The sequence below is a fragment of the Acomys minous genome, assembly GCF_964271855.1.
Source record: "Acomys minous genome assembly, chromosome: 10".
NCBI classification, from domain to species: domain Eukaryota; kingdom Metazoa; phylum Chordata; class Mammalia; order Rodentia; family Muridae; genus Acomys; species Acomys minous.
The window spans coordinates 92,442,933-92,460,454 of NC_140491.1; positions in this window are offsets into that span (position 1 = coordinate 92,442,933).

The following is a 17,522-nucleotide window of genomic DNA, read 5'->3' on the forward strand; positions in this document are numbered from 1 at the left end:
TTCCAAGCTCTAATACTCTGGTAACACCGTAGCTTCCCTGGTCCAACAGTACTGAGTGAATCCCTATCTGTAAAAAAACAAAACAAAACAAAAACAAACAAACAAACAAAAACAAAACAGACTTCTTGTCAACCTGCCATTTGCTTTCACCTCCTAACAACTTTGTAACTGGCTTCCTATACTAATTTTCCCTATTGAGCTCATGTCATGCACTGCAGTTTCCTGGAGAAGCCAAGTCAGAACCTATTGAAATTACCAATGCCCTTAATATTGACTAGAGCTGTGAGGGAATATTAAGAAGACTTATAGTTAGACTTTACTTTCATGTATTAGTGTCCACATTTGCATGGATTCTGAAGCTAGGAGGAAGAATTAAAACAATTTCCGCTGCAGAGAAAAATGAAATTAATTCCTTTCCTTAATACAAGCAAGTGCAATGGCTATAGAAATCATCTCTTCCACGGACACAAACAAGTACATTTTCAGACTGTAAGAACAAAGTGCATCAATTTGAATTACCCCAACAACAGGAATTTGCTGTCTTGCTATTGTGGCTTCCAGAGGAGGAAGATCAAGGCACAAGCATCAAGACTCCTGCTGAGAGCTGAGGAAGAAGCTGCCTCGTGCCTTTCTCATAGCTTCTGGTAGTTTGCTGGTGACCTTTGGCTTATAAAACCTTTACCATATCTCTCTGTCATGTGTACATGCCATCGGCCCTGTGTTTGTGTCTGTGTCTAAATTTCTACTCTTAAGGGTGATGTTGTCCGTATTGGACTAAGAGCCCACCCTATTCCAGTATGACCTGATCTTATTTAATTGCATCTGCTATGACCTTATTTTCAAGCAAGGTCATATCATGAGGACTAAGGGTTAGGATTTCAACTTAATAATTTGTGGGACACAATTCAAACCATAACCAGGTCAGCTGTATATTGAGAGAACTTAATTTTTTATGTGTGCTTCAAATTTTCCTTTGAACATGGTCTTTAAAAACATGAAAAAAATCTGTCTTTATTTCTTTGAAGATCATTTGGGGGAAAAAAAAGGAAAGAGGAAATTCACATGCAATCAAGTCATTTCTTCATTTCTAACCCCAGTGCTAAGCGACTGTTGAATATATCAGTTTAGGTTTCGCTAGTGTTCCACTACTGAATGATGTAACTGCGTATAATTTATGATTGCTCTTCCAATTAGGTGGGTTCCTTAAAAAGTCAGGTCACATGGAGACAGTCTGGAAGCGTATTAATTAGAATCAAATAAGACAGATTGGCATTATAGGCCTCCACTGTAAAAGGTATAGCAGCAGCCAAGTGAACAGTAAGAGTACACAGGCAGTAAAGGAAGAGGTAAAAAATGGGACAAAAATACAATGAAGTTTGTGCAATACAATCTATGGAAGAAGCTGACCAAAATAATACTAATATTGTCTATTAAGTGGAAAAAGAGATAAGGTATTAACACAGATAAATCACTTGCACACAAGTGGAATAAACAGACATATAGACCCGAGAAACAAAGTTCTCCTAAGAAAGTATTGTTTTACAATTTTTTTAAGTTCTATTTCTTTTATTTTTAATTTGCATGTGTGTGCATGTGGGGTGTGTGTGTGTGTGTGTGTGTGTGTGTGTGTGTGTGTGTGTGTGTGTGTGTGTGCTGTGCATGCACACATGTACCTGCAGGAACAAGAACCAATAAAGCTTCTGAGAACTGGAGTTAAAGGTGGTTGTACACTACTTAGTGTACATGCTAGAACCAAACATGGCTCCTCTGGTAAGCATTATTTATGGATTTTTAACTGCTTCACAATCTCCCCAGCACCCCAGAAAGGATGTTTGATTTGTGTTTGTGTTTTGATAAAGGAAGGACAGCATGGGCACTTGGTACTTGGTAAGCACTTGGTAAGAGTACATTAACTACTACTATCCACTCAAGGCTAAGCCAATATTGATGGTATTCTTATTTGAATCAGTTTAGAGTAATAAATGCAAATTTGTTCCTTTCAGAACACAGATGTCCCAAGTGTCTTTATTTTGTATCGCAATAGGAGAGGAACTAACTCATTTTCAATGGCTCATAGTAGAATCAGTTTTAAAAGGGTTAAATTTGTGTTGGCATACTTAGCTAGTTTAAAATACAACACTACCCAAATTTCTAGACATAAAAATATAAAACTACCTCCTCTCCTAACATTATGGCACTTACCATACTCCAACGGAGCAACTTGCTCTGAATGCTGCAAGAATGCAGTTTCTTGTAGGAGATGTCTCTAATTCCATGGGTCTTTTTGAGAAACATGGAGAGTAATGACTTATGCTGCTGTAACTTGGTGGTGGTGGGGGTGGTGGTGATGTGTGTAATTGTAGCAATTTACATCAGGAACTAGAGATTATATCCTTGAAGACTAAAATATAATATGTTTCTCTTTAGACTGGAGAGCTAGCACCAGGAAGAAATAGGCCTCCACTTGGTGGTGTTTACCTTAATCTTAATTGTATAAGCTTATTTATAATTGTTTCAAGCAGAGAATATCAGCTCTTGAACAATAAACTGATATCAGACTGTGTATCCTAAACTAAGCGCACTGTTGAAGGTTTCCAAAAGGGCAACTTTTATGGACAGAGGATGGATACCAAATTGCTAATCTTAAATAGAAATAATTTGAGGCCAGAAACCAAACTTAAGATGAGAAAGAGCTCCACCCTGAGGGTTTTCAATCTGCACCTAGGCTGACGGGTAGCACGCGACATACTGAAGTCCACCCAGATGGTGATGAAAGAAACATTGATCTTTACGATGTATGCAGAGTTTAAGAAGGCATACCTAGTGCTGAAATCCAGTTTTGAAGTTTCCCTATATTGAGGATCCTTCTGTTATCCTTACGTCTTAGGATGGGTTTGTTAAATGTTACAATCTGGCCTCATCTGTGCTTTGAAAACTTAGGAAAACCACCTAAGTCAGTGGTTGGGACATAGGAGTACTTGGTAGTGCATCTGCATTCTTTCATTTGAGGTCGCATAACACAACAGCATCTTCCCAGGGGAAGTCGGTCTTCCCAACGTTGCTGGAGAAGAAAGGCTGCAGAGAAGACAGGGGTTCTTCCACATAACCAACAGCAGAAAACCAGGCAGAAGCTGAACATTACTGGAGACTAGTAGAGGAGGGCATTTAAAACATCTTTCAAATATTTCTTATTCTTTCAAATATTCTGGAAGACAAAGTAAGCCTTATAAACAGGAGTTTGAGGAGAAGAATATGACGCTGTCCAACATGGCAGCCATTGGGCAGCTAGCACGAACAGCAGGAGGTGATGTCAGTTTGTGCACAAAGAGGTTTCTATGATTCCAATCCTGTTCTTTATGTAGTTAATGCACTTTGACAAATAAGCTAATGTATCTTGTTCTCGTAAAAAAGTATTGCTTTTCAAATAAAGGTAATGAGATACTCATCTTCCCTTTATGATCAAGAATATACAAGACTCTTAGTAACAAAAATCTTCTCTCTTCAACTATTACTTTCCTTTTCTTCTATTCTCTATCACCCTTATTCCCACACAAAACTGTTAACTAGTTCTGGAAAATGTTGCATTTCACCTCCTCTCCCTGCTGACTTTTGAGAAGCTTGTTAGTGAGCAGTGATATAACCAAAAGGTGAGGAAAAGAAAGAGAGGTTAGGAGTCCCGAATAATCAACACCCTAATTAATTTCCTCTGTCTAATCCTTAAGTCGTACAAGAACATGGGGAACGGCCCCAAATGTTAGCAGCGTTCTGACTAGAGACTGCTGACATTCTCGCATGGAAGAGGAAAGAAGCATCTTTCTGTAATTGTCGAGTAAAATTGTTCAGATACTACATTTCATCCATGATGGGGAGACAGTTTAAAGTTCTCCCAGGCATCATCTAGCAGTGAAAGAAATGGAAGTAAGTTCATGGGAGATGGATAAAGGACTGTTAATTCATCCTTCTGTCTCCGAACAGAGCACATTTTCATTTTTGCCTCAAAATTGGCAAGTTCACCAGAAAAGGTAGCTATTTTACTTGGTAAATACAGGTGGGTCCCATATTTTTTCCAATAAATACATTCTGTGAAATGCATATAAATCAAATATTTTTAAATGTGCTATAAGAGATTCCACTCCTTAAAAAATCGTGTCACCCTTTCTTGTTTGTAAAAGTAAATGTCATTCTATGATTAAATAATTGTTTTGTGATATTTTTAATTAAGGCATATCTGTAGTCCTAAAAAAAACAAGTTAATATAATACATTCGTTCTGCCTGTGGCCTCCTAAGGTACAAAACAGGCTAATTATAAATTTTATGGACTGGTAAATGTGTGCTGTTGACCATAAGAAATTGTACCATTTTGAACTGAGAGGTTTTTTTTTTTTTAAATCTCTGAGTTATTAGTATACCCCATGCATTATCTCAGCAATGTTTCATTTGAGTTAAATGTCTTTCCTCAGCTAAGATCCATAGGTAATTAGTGGCAGGGCAAGGTTAGAACCTTTCTATTTGTCCAATGTCTTTCACGTGTACCACTTGTCCACGGTACTCAAGCCATGTCCTCAACATCTCTATACACTACTGTTCTGTCTTCGAGCCCAGATCTCTATGTCTTTTCAAAACATTACTTGCCATAATGAATCCTGATGGTGCCTTTCTCTCGTCAAAGCCAGCTTTCAAAATAATTCATTGATGTTATCTTGGAATGAATATTTGTAACACCTTAGCAATTTTAGAAACTTTTTAACTAAAACGTGAAATTTTATCATTATAAAGTAAGTCAATTCTTATACTTTGAATTTGCTGTATGATTAAATTTCCAAAATAACATAAAATAGTCACGTATCAGGACTGGTATGACACTCACACCAGAGGACAACAGATTCCACTTGACTACAGAGAACTGGGTACAGAAGGTTCTTGCAGAGGAAAACGGTCAAGTCCTGCAGAGTAAGCAGAGAACCAAGTTACGTCTTTGTGAAAAGGAACAGAAGAGTGAGTGAGAAGAGATGAAGAAATATTTGTCAGGCTACCCTACCCTAATGCATTCTGGGACCTATTTATCTCTCCCTTATCATGTAGTCCATATGCAGGATGTAGTCCCTCATGCTGTCCTGTGGCTCTGGAATATATTGAAAAGACATATTCTATGGATCTCACAGAAAGAACTGTTTCCCCCTTGAAACCAGGAATGACTCCCCATGGCTGCTCAACCTTAGGAACTTGTAGAGTGTCCATGGTCCAAGAACTGCCAAGGTAATTTTGTGCTAGATAGAGCTCAGAGAGGAGCTTTTCTTCACATGCTATTGATCACAGACAGGAATATATCTTCCTTAACTGGGTGAGCTGCCCTTTAAAGTCTCCCACTTCAGTGTAATAGGACAGATTGAATATTTTTCCATGTTAGTGGGTGGAAGTTTTCCCAGTGACACCCAGTTGCTCTTTTCTTGCAGAAAGCAAACTACAGATTTCCTCTGGGTGCAACAGACATCAAGAAATAAAAAATAGCTGTCTCACATGCAGTGCAAAATGACATCCAAATAAGTCACATGTCAGAAATCACACATGGCAGAAGTAAGCTTCCTTTTTGAAACATTTTGGCACCTGACACAAGAGCAAGAGAAGTGCACAGACCACATGAAAACTAAGGATTTCTGCCAATAATTAATAATAATAATAATAATAATAATAATAATAATAATAATAATAATAGACATTATAGGCTTGCCCTAAAATGTGGAATGGGAGTTAGTCAAACACAACACTTTGGAATATATTGAAATATACTAAGATATATTTCAAAAACTACCCCACTAATAGGTAGGAATGAGACCCATAGGAAAAAAACTGCAGCTGGCCTGAGTACCTATGCAACACAAAATCTGCTTCAGTGATGAAAGCCTTAGCAGATCAGATACAAATAAATTCAATCCATTACAAGTGCTTTCTGGGTGAACTTTTCACATAGTTCCCAAGATTTAAAACAGTCTCCTAAACAGGGGGAAGCCCTTAGAATCCCAATTCAAATGAATCTTAACTCACTTCATTACATAAAAATCCCAGTCCGAAATTTCAATGGAGTGGTCATTTTCATTTTAGAAGTCATTGATTTGTTCTGAAAACTCCTCAGTGTCTCTCTCAGAAATAATAGAATTCTTCCTCCAAAAAGCTGGGTTATATCTGGAGGCAGATTAAGGGAGAGCAGATACTTCACTTCTTAGAAAGGTACATTTTATATGTCTAATACCAACCTAATAATTAAAAGTCATGTAGGACACCTGTATGAAATGTTAACAAGTTTTCCATCAATATGCTCATTGAAGGAGTAATTTAGTAAGAAAACTGGCTCAGGAATATATAATATATTGATTTAAGTGTTAAAGGTGATGTTTAAAGTCTGTACCTTGTCAATCCAATAAAATTATAAGTTAGTTCCTGCGGTGAAATACCTTACAAATTTTGGGAGACTTTTCTTGATACTTAAACAACTGAAAAGAGTCCCAACATACAGCATTCTCTAAACTTTAGACAATATGGCAACTATAACTTGACCTTTCTCCTAAGAAGGTGCCTAAAGGATAGAAAGAGGTCAACGGGGTATGGCAAAACAAAATATCGCACTTTTTCTTACATGTAAAAATACACACACACACACACACACACACACACACACACACACACACTCCACAAGACTATGGAGATGAAGAAAAAGAACCAGTAAGGATTAGGGAAAGGAGGGAGCAGAGGAGCAAATTGTGCAAAATAATATGATAGAGGTTTATGCAAATGTCATAAGGAATCCCATTAGCTTGTAGAGTAACTAAGAAAGTTAGCAACAAGAAAAATTTTAAGACAAGAAAATATTTGCAAATTTATGGAATAGCATGTGGTCCAGAAATAATCAAGAAATGGTAAAACATTCGAAACAGCTATACTGCAGAGAACATGCCAGAAGTGATGGACTAATTCGTCCTCATCACAGACAACATGAATCTATTCTCTGAGTAAAAGCATTCCTATTTACCAACTTCTCCAAGTTCTGCTTTGATCTTCACATACTCTCTGGGACCAAATAATAAATAAATAAATAAATCGGATCAATACTTAAAAATAAAAAGGAAAGGATGTGGAGGAAGTTGAGTTAGCCCGGTTAGTGGAAAGAGATTCACTAGGTAATTTTGCATTTGGAGAGCAGAGAGGAAAGATCATTAATTTTTATGGCTAGAGAGATAGCTTTCAAATGGCTGCAAAAATTTTTGGCACCTATTCTAGAATAAATAATAATTGCCATAATAGAATACCGTTTTAGAAAGTGATCACATGAGTGGGCAGAAAGGAGACTTCATGAATTCTTTCTTATGTTGAGAGCCTATTTGAAAGGCTATTAGTCTTTTTGCCTGGTATTGATGTGTCATTTCATCATAAGCCAAGCTCACTAATAACTTCTCAAATCACCTATTAAGATTCATACTTCGCCAAGCATAGTGGCTCAACCCTTTAATCCTAGCATTCAGAAGGTTGAGGCAGAAGAATAGCCAAGGGTTCAAGCCCAATCTGCACTACATAATGAGATTCTGTCTCAAAAATTCCTCCAAAGGGTGAAGATTCATGGCTTATGTAATAGATGTACATCACAAATTTTAAATCTAGTATTTTTAAATGTCCAAAAAAGAAAATGTTTATTTAAAGATATCCTGTGATAAATGTTTAGTCAATGAAGTATCCCTTCAGAACATGAATAATTCCCCCTTGATTATAGGTTAGTCACTTTGAATTTTCATATACTGAATTATGTTTTTTTTTAAAGGAGTATATCCTGACTGGCAATGGTTTTATGTTGCAAACTGTATATCTTCTACTTACTTGGAATTTCAGTGTGAAATGAATGCAAACATTATTCTAATCACCTTTTCACCATAAATATGCCAAAAATATCCTTAGCCAATGAAAAGCTCCCCACCCCCCCCAAAAAAACACATGCTTTCATAAAAAGCAAATTAGATACATATTCTTATGGAAAAGAATTTAAATATATGCTTTGACTCATGTTCTACAATTTTCTCCCAAAACAGCTATGCTGTATCTTACAAAATGTAATGCTTAGCAGTATATTTGTATGACTTTCTTTCTTTTGTTGTCTCTCCATTTGGCAGAACACACAGTACTATACAGGCATCTGCCTGGATATTTAGCCATGTTGTGCCAGAAGGCCACACAATGGTTAGAACTGTTTCATTTTGAAAGAATGTGTGGCTTTTGCATGCTTTGGCACTTTTATATGACTGACACCAAAACTCTGTTTAAGGCAGAACCTACTTGTCATTCGAAATTAACAAAAACACAATGAGTTTATACAGTAATGAATACTGAAGCCAAAGAGCAGTACACACTTAAAAAAAGAAAACAAGCCTGAGGGCCATCTTTTAGTGGTTGGTCTATTTCTGATAGGAATGAAGTTCAAAATAAAATTTCTAACTTTTATGTGAATTTCTGTAAATGCAGTGATTACCAAATATTTAATAGTGAGTTAATATGATGACAGTTGATATCTAATAATCATTTTCCCTTAAATAAAGTGGACCTAATGAGAAACTGATTCTTCTGATTTGGGATTTATATGAGCAGCCAATGAATTTTTCCAATCAAGACTGGTGTCTGCACCATTCACTTGTGAATTAACACTGTGGGTGCCAAATAGGCTACTTTACCTGCATTGAGGAAACAGCTTTGTCATCTAAGAGAGTGCCACTAGACTCTGTGAAATAGCTGGAATTATGCTATTAATACAAATACACATTAGGATTCATTCAATATGTTGAGTGGGTGGCCTGAAATTCTATATTTCTAACAAGAATCCATGCGACCCACTGTTGCTATTCTGTAGACTACACTTTGGGAGAAACAATATGAATTGTTCTCAAATTTTAGAAATATACTCTGTGTCCAACATTTGATGATGACTCAGGTAGCTATTGTAAAGCTCATTTTCACAAACTTTACTCAGAATTGTTTACAGACATGAAACGATATGGGAAGAAACTAAATAGAAGCGTGGAAATAGCGTAAGACATAGCCCAACAGCTTTGGTTTCAATTACAGCTCTCCTATAGCCATATACAAAGTCTTTATCCAGTTGAAAAAACTCTCCAAGACAGCATTTCTTCTTACAGAATTTGTAACTGTAGAAATGCTATGGGAAGGAATATGTATGTATGTATATATGTATGTATGTATGTATGTATGTATGTATGTATATATGTATGTATATATGTATGTATGTATATACACACATATATTGAACCTTTCAAAATTGTAAACATTTTACATGAATTGGAAGAATTAATGTTGTGAGGTTGGCTATATAATCAAGGCAATCTACAGACTTATTGTAACCCCAATGAAGTAGAAATAACATCATTTACAGAAATGGAAAAAAACAGTCCTAAATTCATGTGGAAGAAGACAAGATCACCAAGCAACTTTGTGCAAAAACAGCAATGATGCAGGTTTACAGTTCCTGGCTTCAAGTTCAACTCTGGAACGTAGTACAAAACAATGGCATGAAAACCTGTAGGCCAGTAGAGTACAGAGAATAAAAGATCCTGAAAGAAAGGTTCACTGCTACAGCCTCCTGGCTTCCAACACAGGCATCAAAGATATACGCTGCAAAGACAGACTCTTCAATAAATGATTCCGAGAATGCCAGATATGCTCACGTACAAGAATGAAATTAACTTTCTATGTATTGCCCTGAATAAAAATCAATTCAAAGACTTTAATGCTCAAGGAAAGCACTTCAAGATATAAGCATAGGCAAGCAGTTTCTAAGGACGACTCCAAACAGCTCAGGAAGTAGCAATAATTGACAAAGTGAGATTGTACGGAATTAAAATGCTTCTGCATGGCATAGGATACAATCAGATGAGTAAAGAGAGGGGATAGGAAGATAAAAAAAAAAACCTTTGCTGTCATTCAGCTGACAGAGACTAGAAACTAAAAAGCGTGTAGAAGCTAGAACTAAAATTTTAAACACCAAAGAAATGAATAATCAAATTAATAGTGGTAAATATAATAAAATAAAATAAATACTTTTCAAAACATGACACATAGCCAGTCAATAAATATATGGAAGAAATATCCAAGGCAGGATGTACATCACTCGGTGGCTAAGAACAAGTACTTCTCTTTCAAGAAGACCTGAGTTCAGTGCCTCGAACCTATTTCAGGTGGATCAACTGCCTGTAACTCCAGCTACAGGCCTCTTCTGGCCTCTGCAGGCACCTGAACACATGCGCACACACACACACACACACACACACACACACACACACACACACACACACACATACACACACACACACACACACACACACATACACACACACACACACACACACACACATACACACACACACACACACACATACACACACACACAATCACAATGAACGAATTAATGTTTTTTCTTTTTTAAGTTATTTTATTTATTTATTCACTTTACATCTCAACTGTAGCCCCCTCCCTCCTCTCCTCCCAGTCCCACCCTTCCACCATCTTCCTCCCTCCCTTATTCCTCAGAAATGTAGACCCCCTACCCACCCACCTACCCCAGCTCATCAAGTAGCATCAAGACTGACCTCCTGTCACCTCCAAGTCCTCTTCTCCTGTCACATGGCTAGACATTCCCTCTAGAGGAAAATGATTTTTTTTAAAAAAAGCTGGCAACAGGGGCCATGTTAGAAACAGTCCCTGCACGTCTTACTAGAGGACCCACATGAAGCCTAAGCTGCCTATTGGCTACATCTGAATAGGGCCTAGGTCCAGTCTATGTATGGTCCTTGGTACTTCAGTCTCTGCTAGCCCCTCTGGGCCCTGGTTAGTTGGTTCTGTTGATCTTCTTGTGGCGATCCTATCACTTCCAGGTCCTTCTATCCTTCCTCCCATTTTTCCACAAAACTTTCTGTGCATGTCCAATGTTTGGCAGTGAGTCTGAGCATCTGTTTTATTCCATTGCTGGTTGGAGCTTCTCAGAGGACAGTTATGCTGGGCTCATGTCTGTGAGCACAGTAAAATATTATTACTAGTGTCAGAAGTTGACTCTTTCCCATGGGGTGGGTCTCAGCTTGGGCCAGGCATAGATTAGACATTCCCTCAATCTCTGCTCTATCTTTATCCCCACCCCTCTGGTAGGCAAGGTAAAATTTGGTTCCAAGATTGTGTGGGTGTGTTGGTGTTCCTTTCCCTCCACTAGGAGTCAAGTTAGCGGGTGGCCTCTTAGGTCTCCATGACTCCTGCTATTAGAAATCTCCCAGAAGCCTGTACAATATGACTAAAATCCACTTATAAATGAGTACATACCATGTGTGTCTTTCTGGGTCTGGGTTACCTCACTCAGGATGATCTTTTTTAGTTCCATCTATTTGCCTGAAATTTTCATGATTTCCTTGTTTTTAATGTTTTCAATGCCCTTAGTGTCAAGGAAATAAAAATCAAAACTACACTGAGAGTCATTTATCCCCAGTGAGACTGGCATTCTTTAGAAAAGAAAAGAACAACACAGTGAAGATATCAGAGGGATGGAGCCTTCGCACACTGCTGGTATGAATGGAACGTGCGCAGTCACAGCAGAAAAAACGTTTCCTCAGTAAAACAAAACAGAACTATCTCATGATCCAGCTACACCAATCTTTAGAATTATATATTCTAAGAAATCTGACTCATTTCTGGAGAGATATCTCCCTGTTCATGTTTTTGTGGCACTAATCACATGAGTCAAGTGAAGAAATGAATTATATATCAACAGATGAATGGATGAAAAATAATGGTATATCTGTACAATGGAGTGATGGTCAGTCAAGAAAATGATGGATCTATACATGATCTATTAAGTGAAATAAGTCAAACAGATAAATGTCTCCTCTTTCCTTGCATTAATGAAAACTAATTTTTAATTTTTACTTTATTCACTATATACCCTTATTGTAGGCCCCTCCGTTATCTCCTCCTGGTCCCATCCTCCATCTCTCATGCCACTTCCCCGTCTCCTTCCTCCATGGCCCAGCAAGGCTGCCCAGTCAGGGGGTAGTTATCAATGATCAGAGTCCATGTCCGAGGTCACCCCTATGCCCCATGTTATGAGACCCACAAGGAGACTGGGATCCCTATCGACTACATTTGTACAGGGGTTCTAGGTTCTCACCATGCATGGCCCTTCATTGGTGCATTAGTCTCTCCAGGAGCACACGCCTGCGGGCACGTGCTTCACACACACACACACACACACACACACACACACACACACACACACACACACATATACCAGCCCAGACTTGTTAGTTCCATTGATATCCTTGTGGAGCTCCTGTTCCTTCAGGTCCTTCTCTCCTCCAGCTCTTCCATAAGACTCCCTGTGCTCCACACCAATGTTTGGCTGTGAGGCTCAGCATCTGCTTTGACTCCCTGTTTGGTGGAGTGTTCCAGAGGACCTCTGTGGTAGGCTTCTGTCCAGTTCCTTCTCTTCAACTGCTTCCAGGGTCTATTCTATTTTCCCTTCTGAATGAGAATTCAGCATCCTCCCTAGGGTCCTCCTTGTTACTTGTCTTCTTTAGATCTGTGTATTGTAGTGCGGTTATCCTGTATATGTAGCCGATATCCGCTTATAAGTAAGAACATACCATGCATTATGCATGTCTTTCTGGGTCTGGGTTTCTTTGCTCAAGATGATCATTTCTAGTTCCTAGATCACTTCCTCCTCCCCCCCCTCTCTCTCTTACACACACACACACACACACACACACACACACACACACACCTATGTACATAAGTGTTTATATATGTAACAAATAAGTAAAGTGGAGAGTGGAAAGGGATGGGTGAGAAAATAATAGGCATAACAGTAATAAAAAGTTAACATGCTCAAAATGCATGGTGTACTTGAAATTCAGTGTCAATATAAAAACAATACTTGTTCTAATCAATGAACACTAGTAAATTTAAAAGGACCACAAACATTTCACTTGTTAAATTTATACTTTCTTTTTCTTTGTTTATTTTTCTTCTTTTTTTCCTCTATTTATTTAATCACTTTACTCCCTGATCCAAGCCTTCTCACTCCTCACCTCTCAGCCCCACCCTGACAATTCCTCCCCCTATTTTCCCCTGTCCTTCTCAGAGAAGGGGAAGCTGTCAAGGGGGTACCAACACACCCTGGCATCTCAAGTTATAGCTAGACTAAAAGTATATTCTCCCACTGAGGCCTGACAAAGCATCCCAGCTATGGGGAAGTGATCCAGTGGCAGGAGACAGAGTCAGAGACAGTCCCTACTCCCATTGTTAGGGGATCCACATGTTGACCAAGCTGCACATTTGGTATATGTATGTAGGGAACTATGTCCAGCCCATGCATGTTCTTTCATTGCTGGTTCAGTCTCTGTTAGACCTCATGGATCAAAGTTAGTTTTCTCTGTAGATCTTCTTGTAGTGCCCTTGACCCCTCTAGTTCCCTTTATCCTTCCTCCCATTCTTCCACAAGACTGCCTGAGCTAAGTCTACTGTTTGGTTGTGGGTCTCAGCATCTTTTGCTATCAGCTGCTGGATGAAGCCTCTCGGAAGACAGTTATGCTAGGCTTCAGTCTTTAAGCATAGAAGACTATCCTTAATAAAGGCAGGGGTTGGCTCTCTCCCATAGGATTGATCTCAAGTTGAGCTAGCCATTGATTTTCCATTCTCTCAATCTCTGCTCCATCTATATCCCTACACTTCTTTTAGGCAAGACAAAGTTTGGGTCGCAGGTTTTATGGGTGGGTTGATGTCCCCTCTCCCTCCACTGGAAGTCCCAGTTGGCCACAGAACAGAAACAACAGATGTAAGCATCATCAACACAATTCAAGAAAGGGAATAAAGACTCTCAGGCATAGGAGATATGATAGAAGAAACTGACATATCCATCAAAGAAAATGTTAAAACTAAAAAATTTCTGGCATAAAACATCCAGAAAATCTGGGATACTATGAAAAAGCCTAGCCTAAGAATAATAGTAATAGAAGATGAAGTGCCCAGCTCCAAGAACCAGAAAATATTTTCAACAAATCATAGAAGAAAATTTCCTCATCTGAAGAAAAAGATCCCTATAAACACACAAAAAGCATATAAAACACCAACAAGGTGGTACCAGAAAAGAAAATCCACCCACCACATAATAATCAAAACACCAAATCCACAGAACAAAGAATATTAAAAGGTACAAAGAAAAAAATCAAGTAGTTTACAAATGCAGACCTATCAGAATTATACCTGACTTCTCAAAAGAGACTCTACAAACTAGAAGGGCCTGCATAGATATCTTGCAGCCTCAGAGACTGCTATACCCAGCACAACTCTCAATCACTATAGATGGAAAAAACAAGATATTCCAACACAAATCAAATTTAAACAATATCTACCCACAAATACATCCCCACAGAAAATATCAAAAGGAAAACTATAACCCAAGGGGGTTAACTACACCCAAGAAAACCCAGAAATAAATAATTCCCCACCAGAAAAGAAGGAAGCACACACAAACACAACCAACATCAAAATAACAGGAAATAACAATCATAATCATTGGTCATTAGTATCTCTCAACATTAGTAGACTCAATTCCACAATAAAAAGACACAGGCTAACAGAATGGATGCAAAAACAGGATTCGTCATTCTGCTTCATAGAACAAACACACCTCTACAACAAAGATAGTCATTACCTCAGAGAAAAGGGCTGGAAAATGGTTTTTCAAGCAAATGGAACTACAAAGCAAGCTGGAGTATCTATTTTATTTTATTTTATTTTATTTTATTTTATTTTATTTTATTTTATTTTATCTTTGGAGTATCCATTTTAATATCTACTAAAATAGACTTTCAACCAAAACTAATCAAAAGAAATGGTGATGGACTTTCATTCTCATCAAAGAAAAACTTCACCAAACTGACGTCTCAATTCTGAACATCTATAGCCCAAATGCAAGGGCAACCACATTCATAAAAGAAACATTACTAAAACTTAAATCACATATAATGTCCTACAGATTAATAGTGGGAGACCTCAACACCCCTCTCTCACCAATGGAAAGATCATGAAAACAGAAATTATACAGAGAAATAATTAAACTAACCAATGTGATGAATCAAATGGGTCTAACAGATATCTACAGAACTTTTCACCCAAGAATAAACCTTCTCTTAGTTCTTCATGAAAACGTCTCCAAAATTTATACCTCCTTAATTATATGTTTGTTGGTTAATCTGTCAGCCAACATTACTATTCTGTTGTACATAGTGTTGTAAGGTATCAAGAATACACCTAATTACTATTCTGTATCTTTTCCCTTTCTTATGTATATTAGTAGCCACCACTGTGTACTGAGGACATGGATAATCAGGCAAATGGCCTGAAACACAAATGGAGAACCAATGCACAAAACTTGTCCTCTAATGGAGAGGGAGAGAGGGAGAGAGAGAGCATAAATTTTAAAAAGGCAAATTATTACTACTAGTGTGGAATATCAATATTTATACTTTATGTTCAGTGAATCTTCTGCAGCCACAGCATTGTGTAGGGGAAGAAGCACACACACACACACACACACACACACACACACACACACACACACACACACCATGGACATTCTGTAATCACTACTTTATATGAAGGATTGGAATCTGATTATCTCGAGGCATCTGTGACAGAGATTTGACATTCCATTTTACTTTGGGCACCCAAGCCTCTGCTTCTGGGGACTGCTACCCAAAAATCCTTTTCTCTCCTGGGACATGCAGCTCCAGATGTACAATTTCCTTGCATCTTTGCTGGGCTCAGTCCTCCGTACTGCTCAACTCACAACCATGTACAGCTGTGTATTAGTTCCTTGTTCCTGAAGCTCTGGTAGGTTTGTAAGACCCATCCTTAGGAGACTTGTCTGTGGTGTAGGCAGGGACTTCATGATTTAACTCCTCTAATAGACATCACACTACATAAGAGTCTTTCTTCATGACCTGTGTCCCCTGAGACATTTAGTGCTTTACTTCATATACAAGAATGTATGCAGTTGGTAAACTGCACCACTTCATCACCTTCTGTCTTCATATTTCTTAATCATGGCTCTTATTGGTTAAAGCTTTAAGTTAATAGTTGACATTTTTATTCATAAATGTTATGTTTTCATCCACTAATTATATTAATACAAAATGTACATATACACCATGCAAAATGTAAAACTTAAAGACTACTATACAAAATGAAATGGAATGCATAAGCTTTTCTTTCCAAAGGTGAGCGCTATTTGGGAATCCAGAAAGCTGTCAGTCTCTGTGCTCTGAGTCGATGTGTCTTCGCTGAGTGTATTCATAGTACCTAGTTCATACTTCTCTCTCTCTCTTGCTTTTATGCTCCTGTTTAAGAAACAGAAAAGGGGAACAATATGAACCAGAAACTCTTCTGTTTTCTGTAAGTGGTAAATTCACAGATAAACCAAACGAGGCGCCAGACATCATGTAAATGTTAAGAGAGAGAATCAACTCCACAAAGTTGCCCTTTCCATCCACACACTGAGGCAATATAATAATAACAGGAAGAAGAAGAAGAAGAAGAAGAAGAAGAAGAAGGAGGAGGAGGAGGAGGAGGAGGAGGAGGAGGAGGAAGAGGAGGAGGAGGAGGAGGAGGAGGAGGAGGAGGAGAAGGAGAAGAAGAAGAAACTTAATGTACCAAATTTTGGTGGAGCAAATGCATGGTAACCATAAATAGCAGCTGCTATCACACGAAGACCAAGTGCCAAGTGGTCTAAGTAATTATTACATAAGGAACTACTGTGGGGAAATAATTCTGTTTCAAAATACAGTGCTGTTCCTCTTCTAGAGCATGCTACCAAGTATCTGTTCTAATAAAGCTGTGTCTCTCAGTTTATTGTTAAGTAAGACAATGGTTATAGATGACATTATTTTGAAAAACTATTATTTCAGTAAGTAGAAGAATAATTTGGAAATTTTAAAAATTAATTATTAAATAATTATTCCCCATGGATAGTGTTGATCTTTTGCATAATTTCAATATAATTCATTAATTAAATTCTTTAAAAAATCTTCTTAAATCTGAATCTGCCCATTGTTTATCAACTGTAGTGTTTAACATACTGATTTGCTCCAAATTACTTAACACAAATAAGCTCTCCCACCTCAAGTCTAGATGTTTGTTCTAAAGCATGATAGTGCTTCCTTGGACTATGTCTCTAATAAAACAATACTACTAATTTTCATCTACTTCTAAATACAAGAGTAATTTAATCCTTCTTAAATATGTATGTGGAATGTTTCAGACACACTTCAAATATATTATTAAAATGTACTTGAGGTTTTGAACATTCAATCCAGACTCATTTTGTTAAAGTATCATATACAAATGTATAGTAGTGTTGGAAATGTGCTTTCTGCATAAACATAAGAACTTGAGTTTGCCTCTTGGAATCTAAGCCAGACACTGTGGCTCA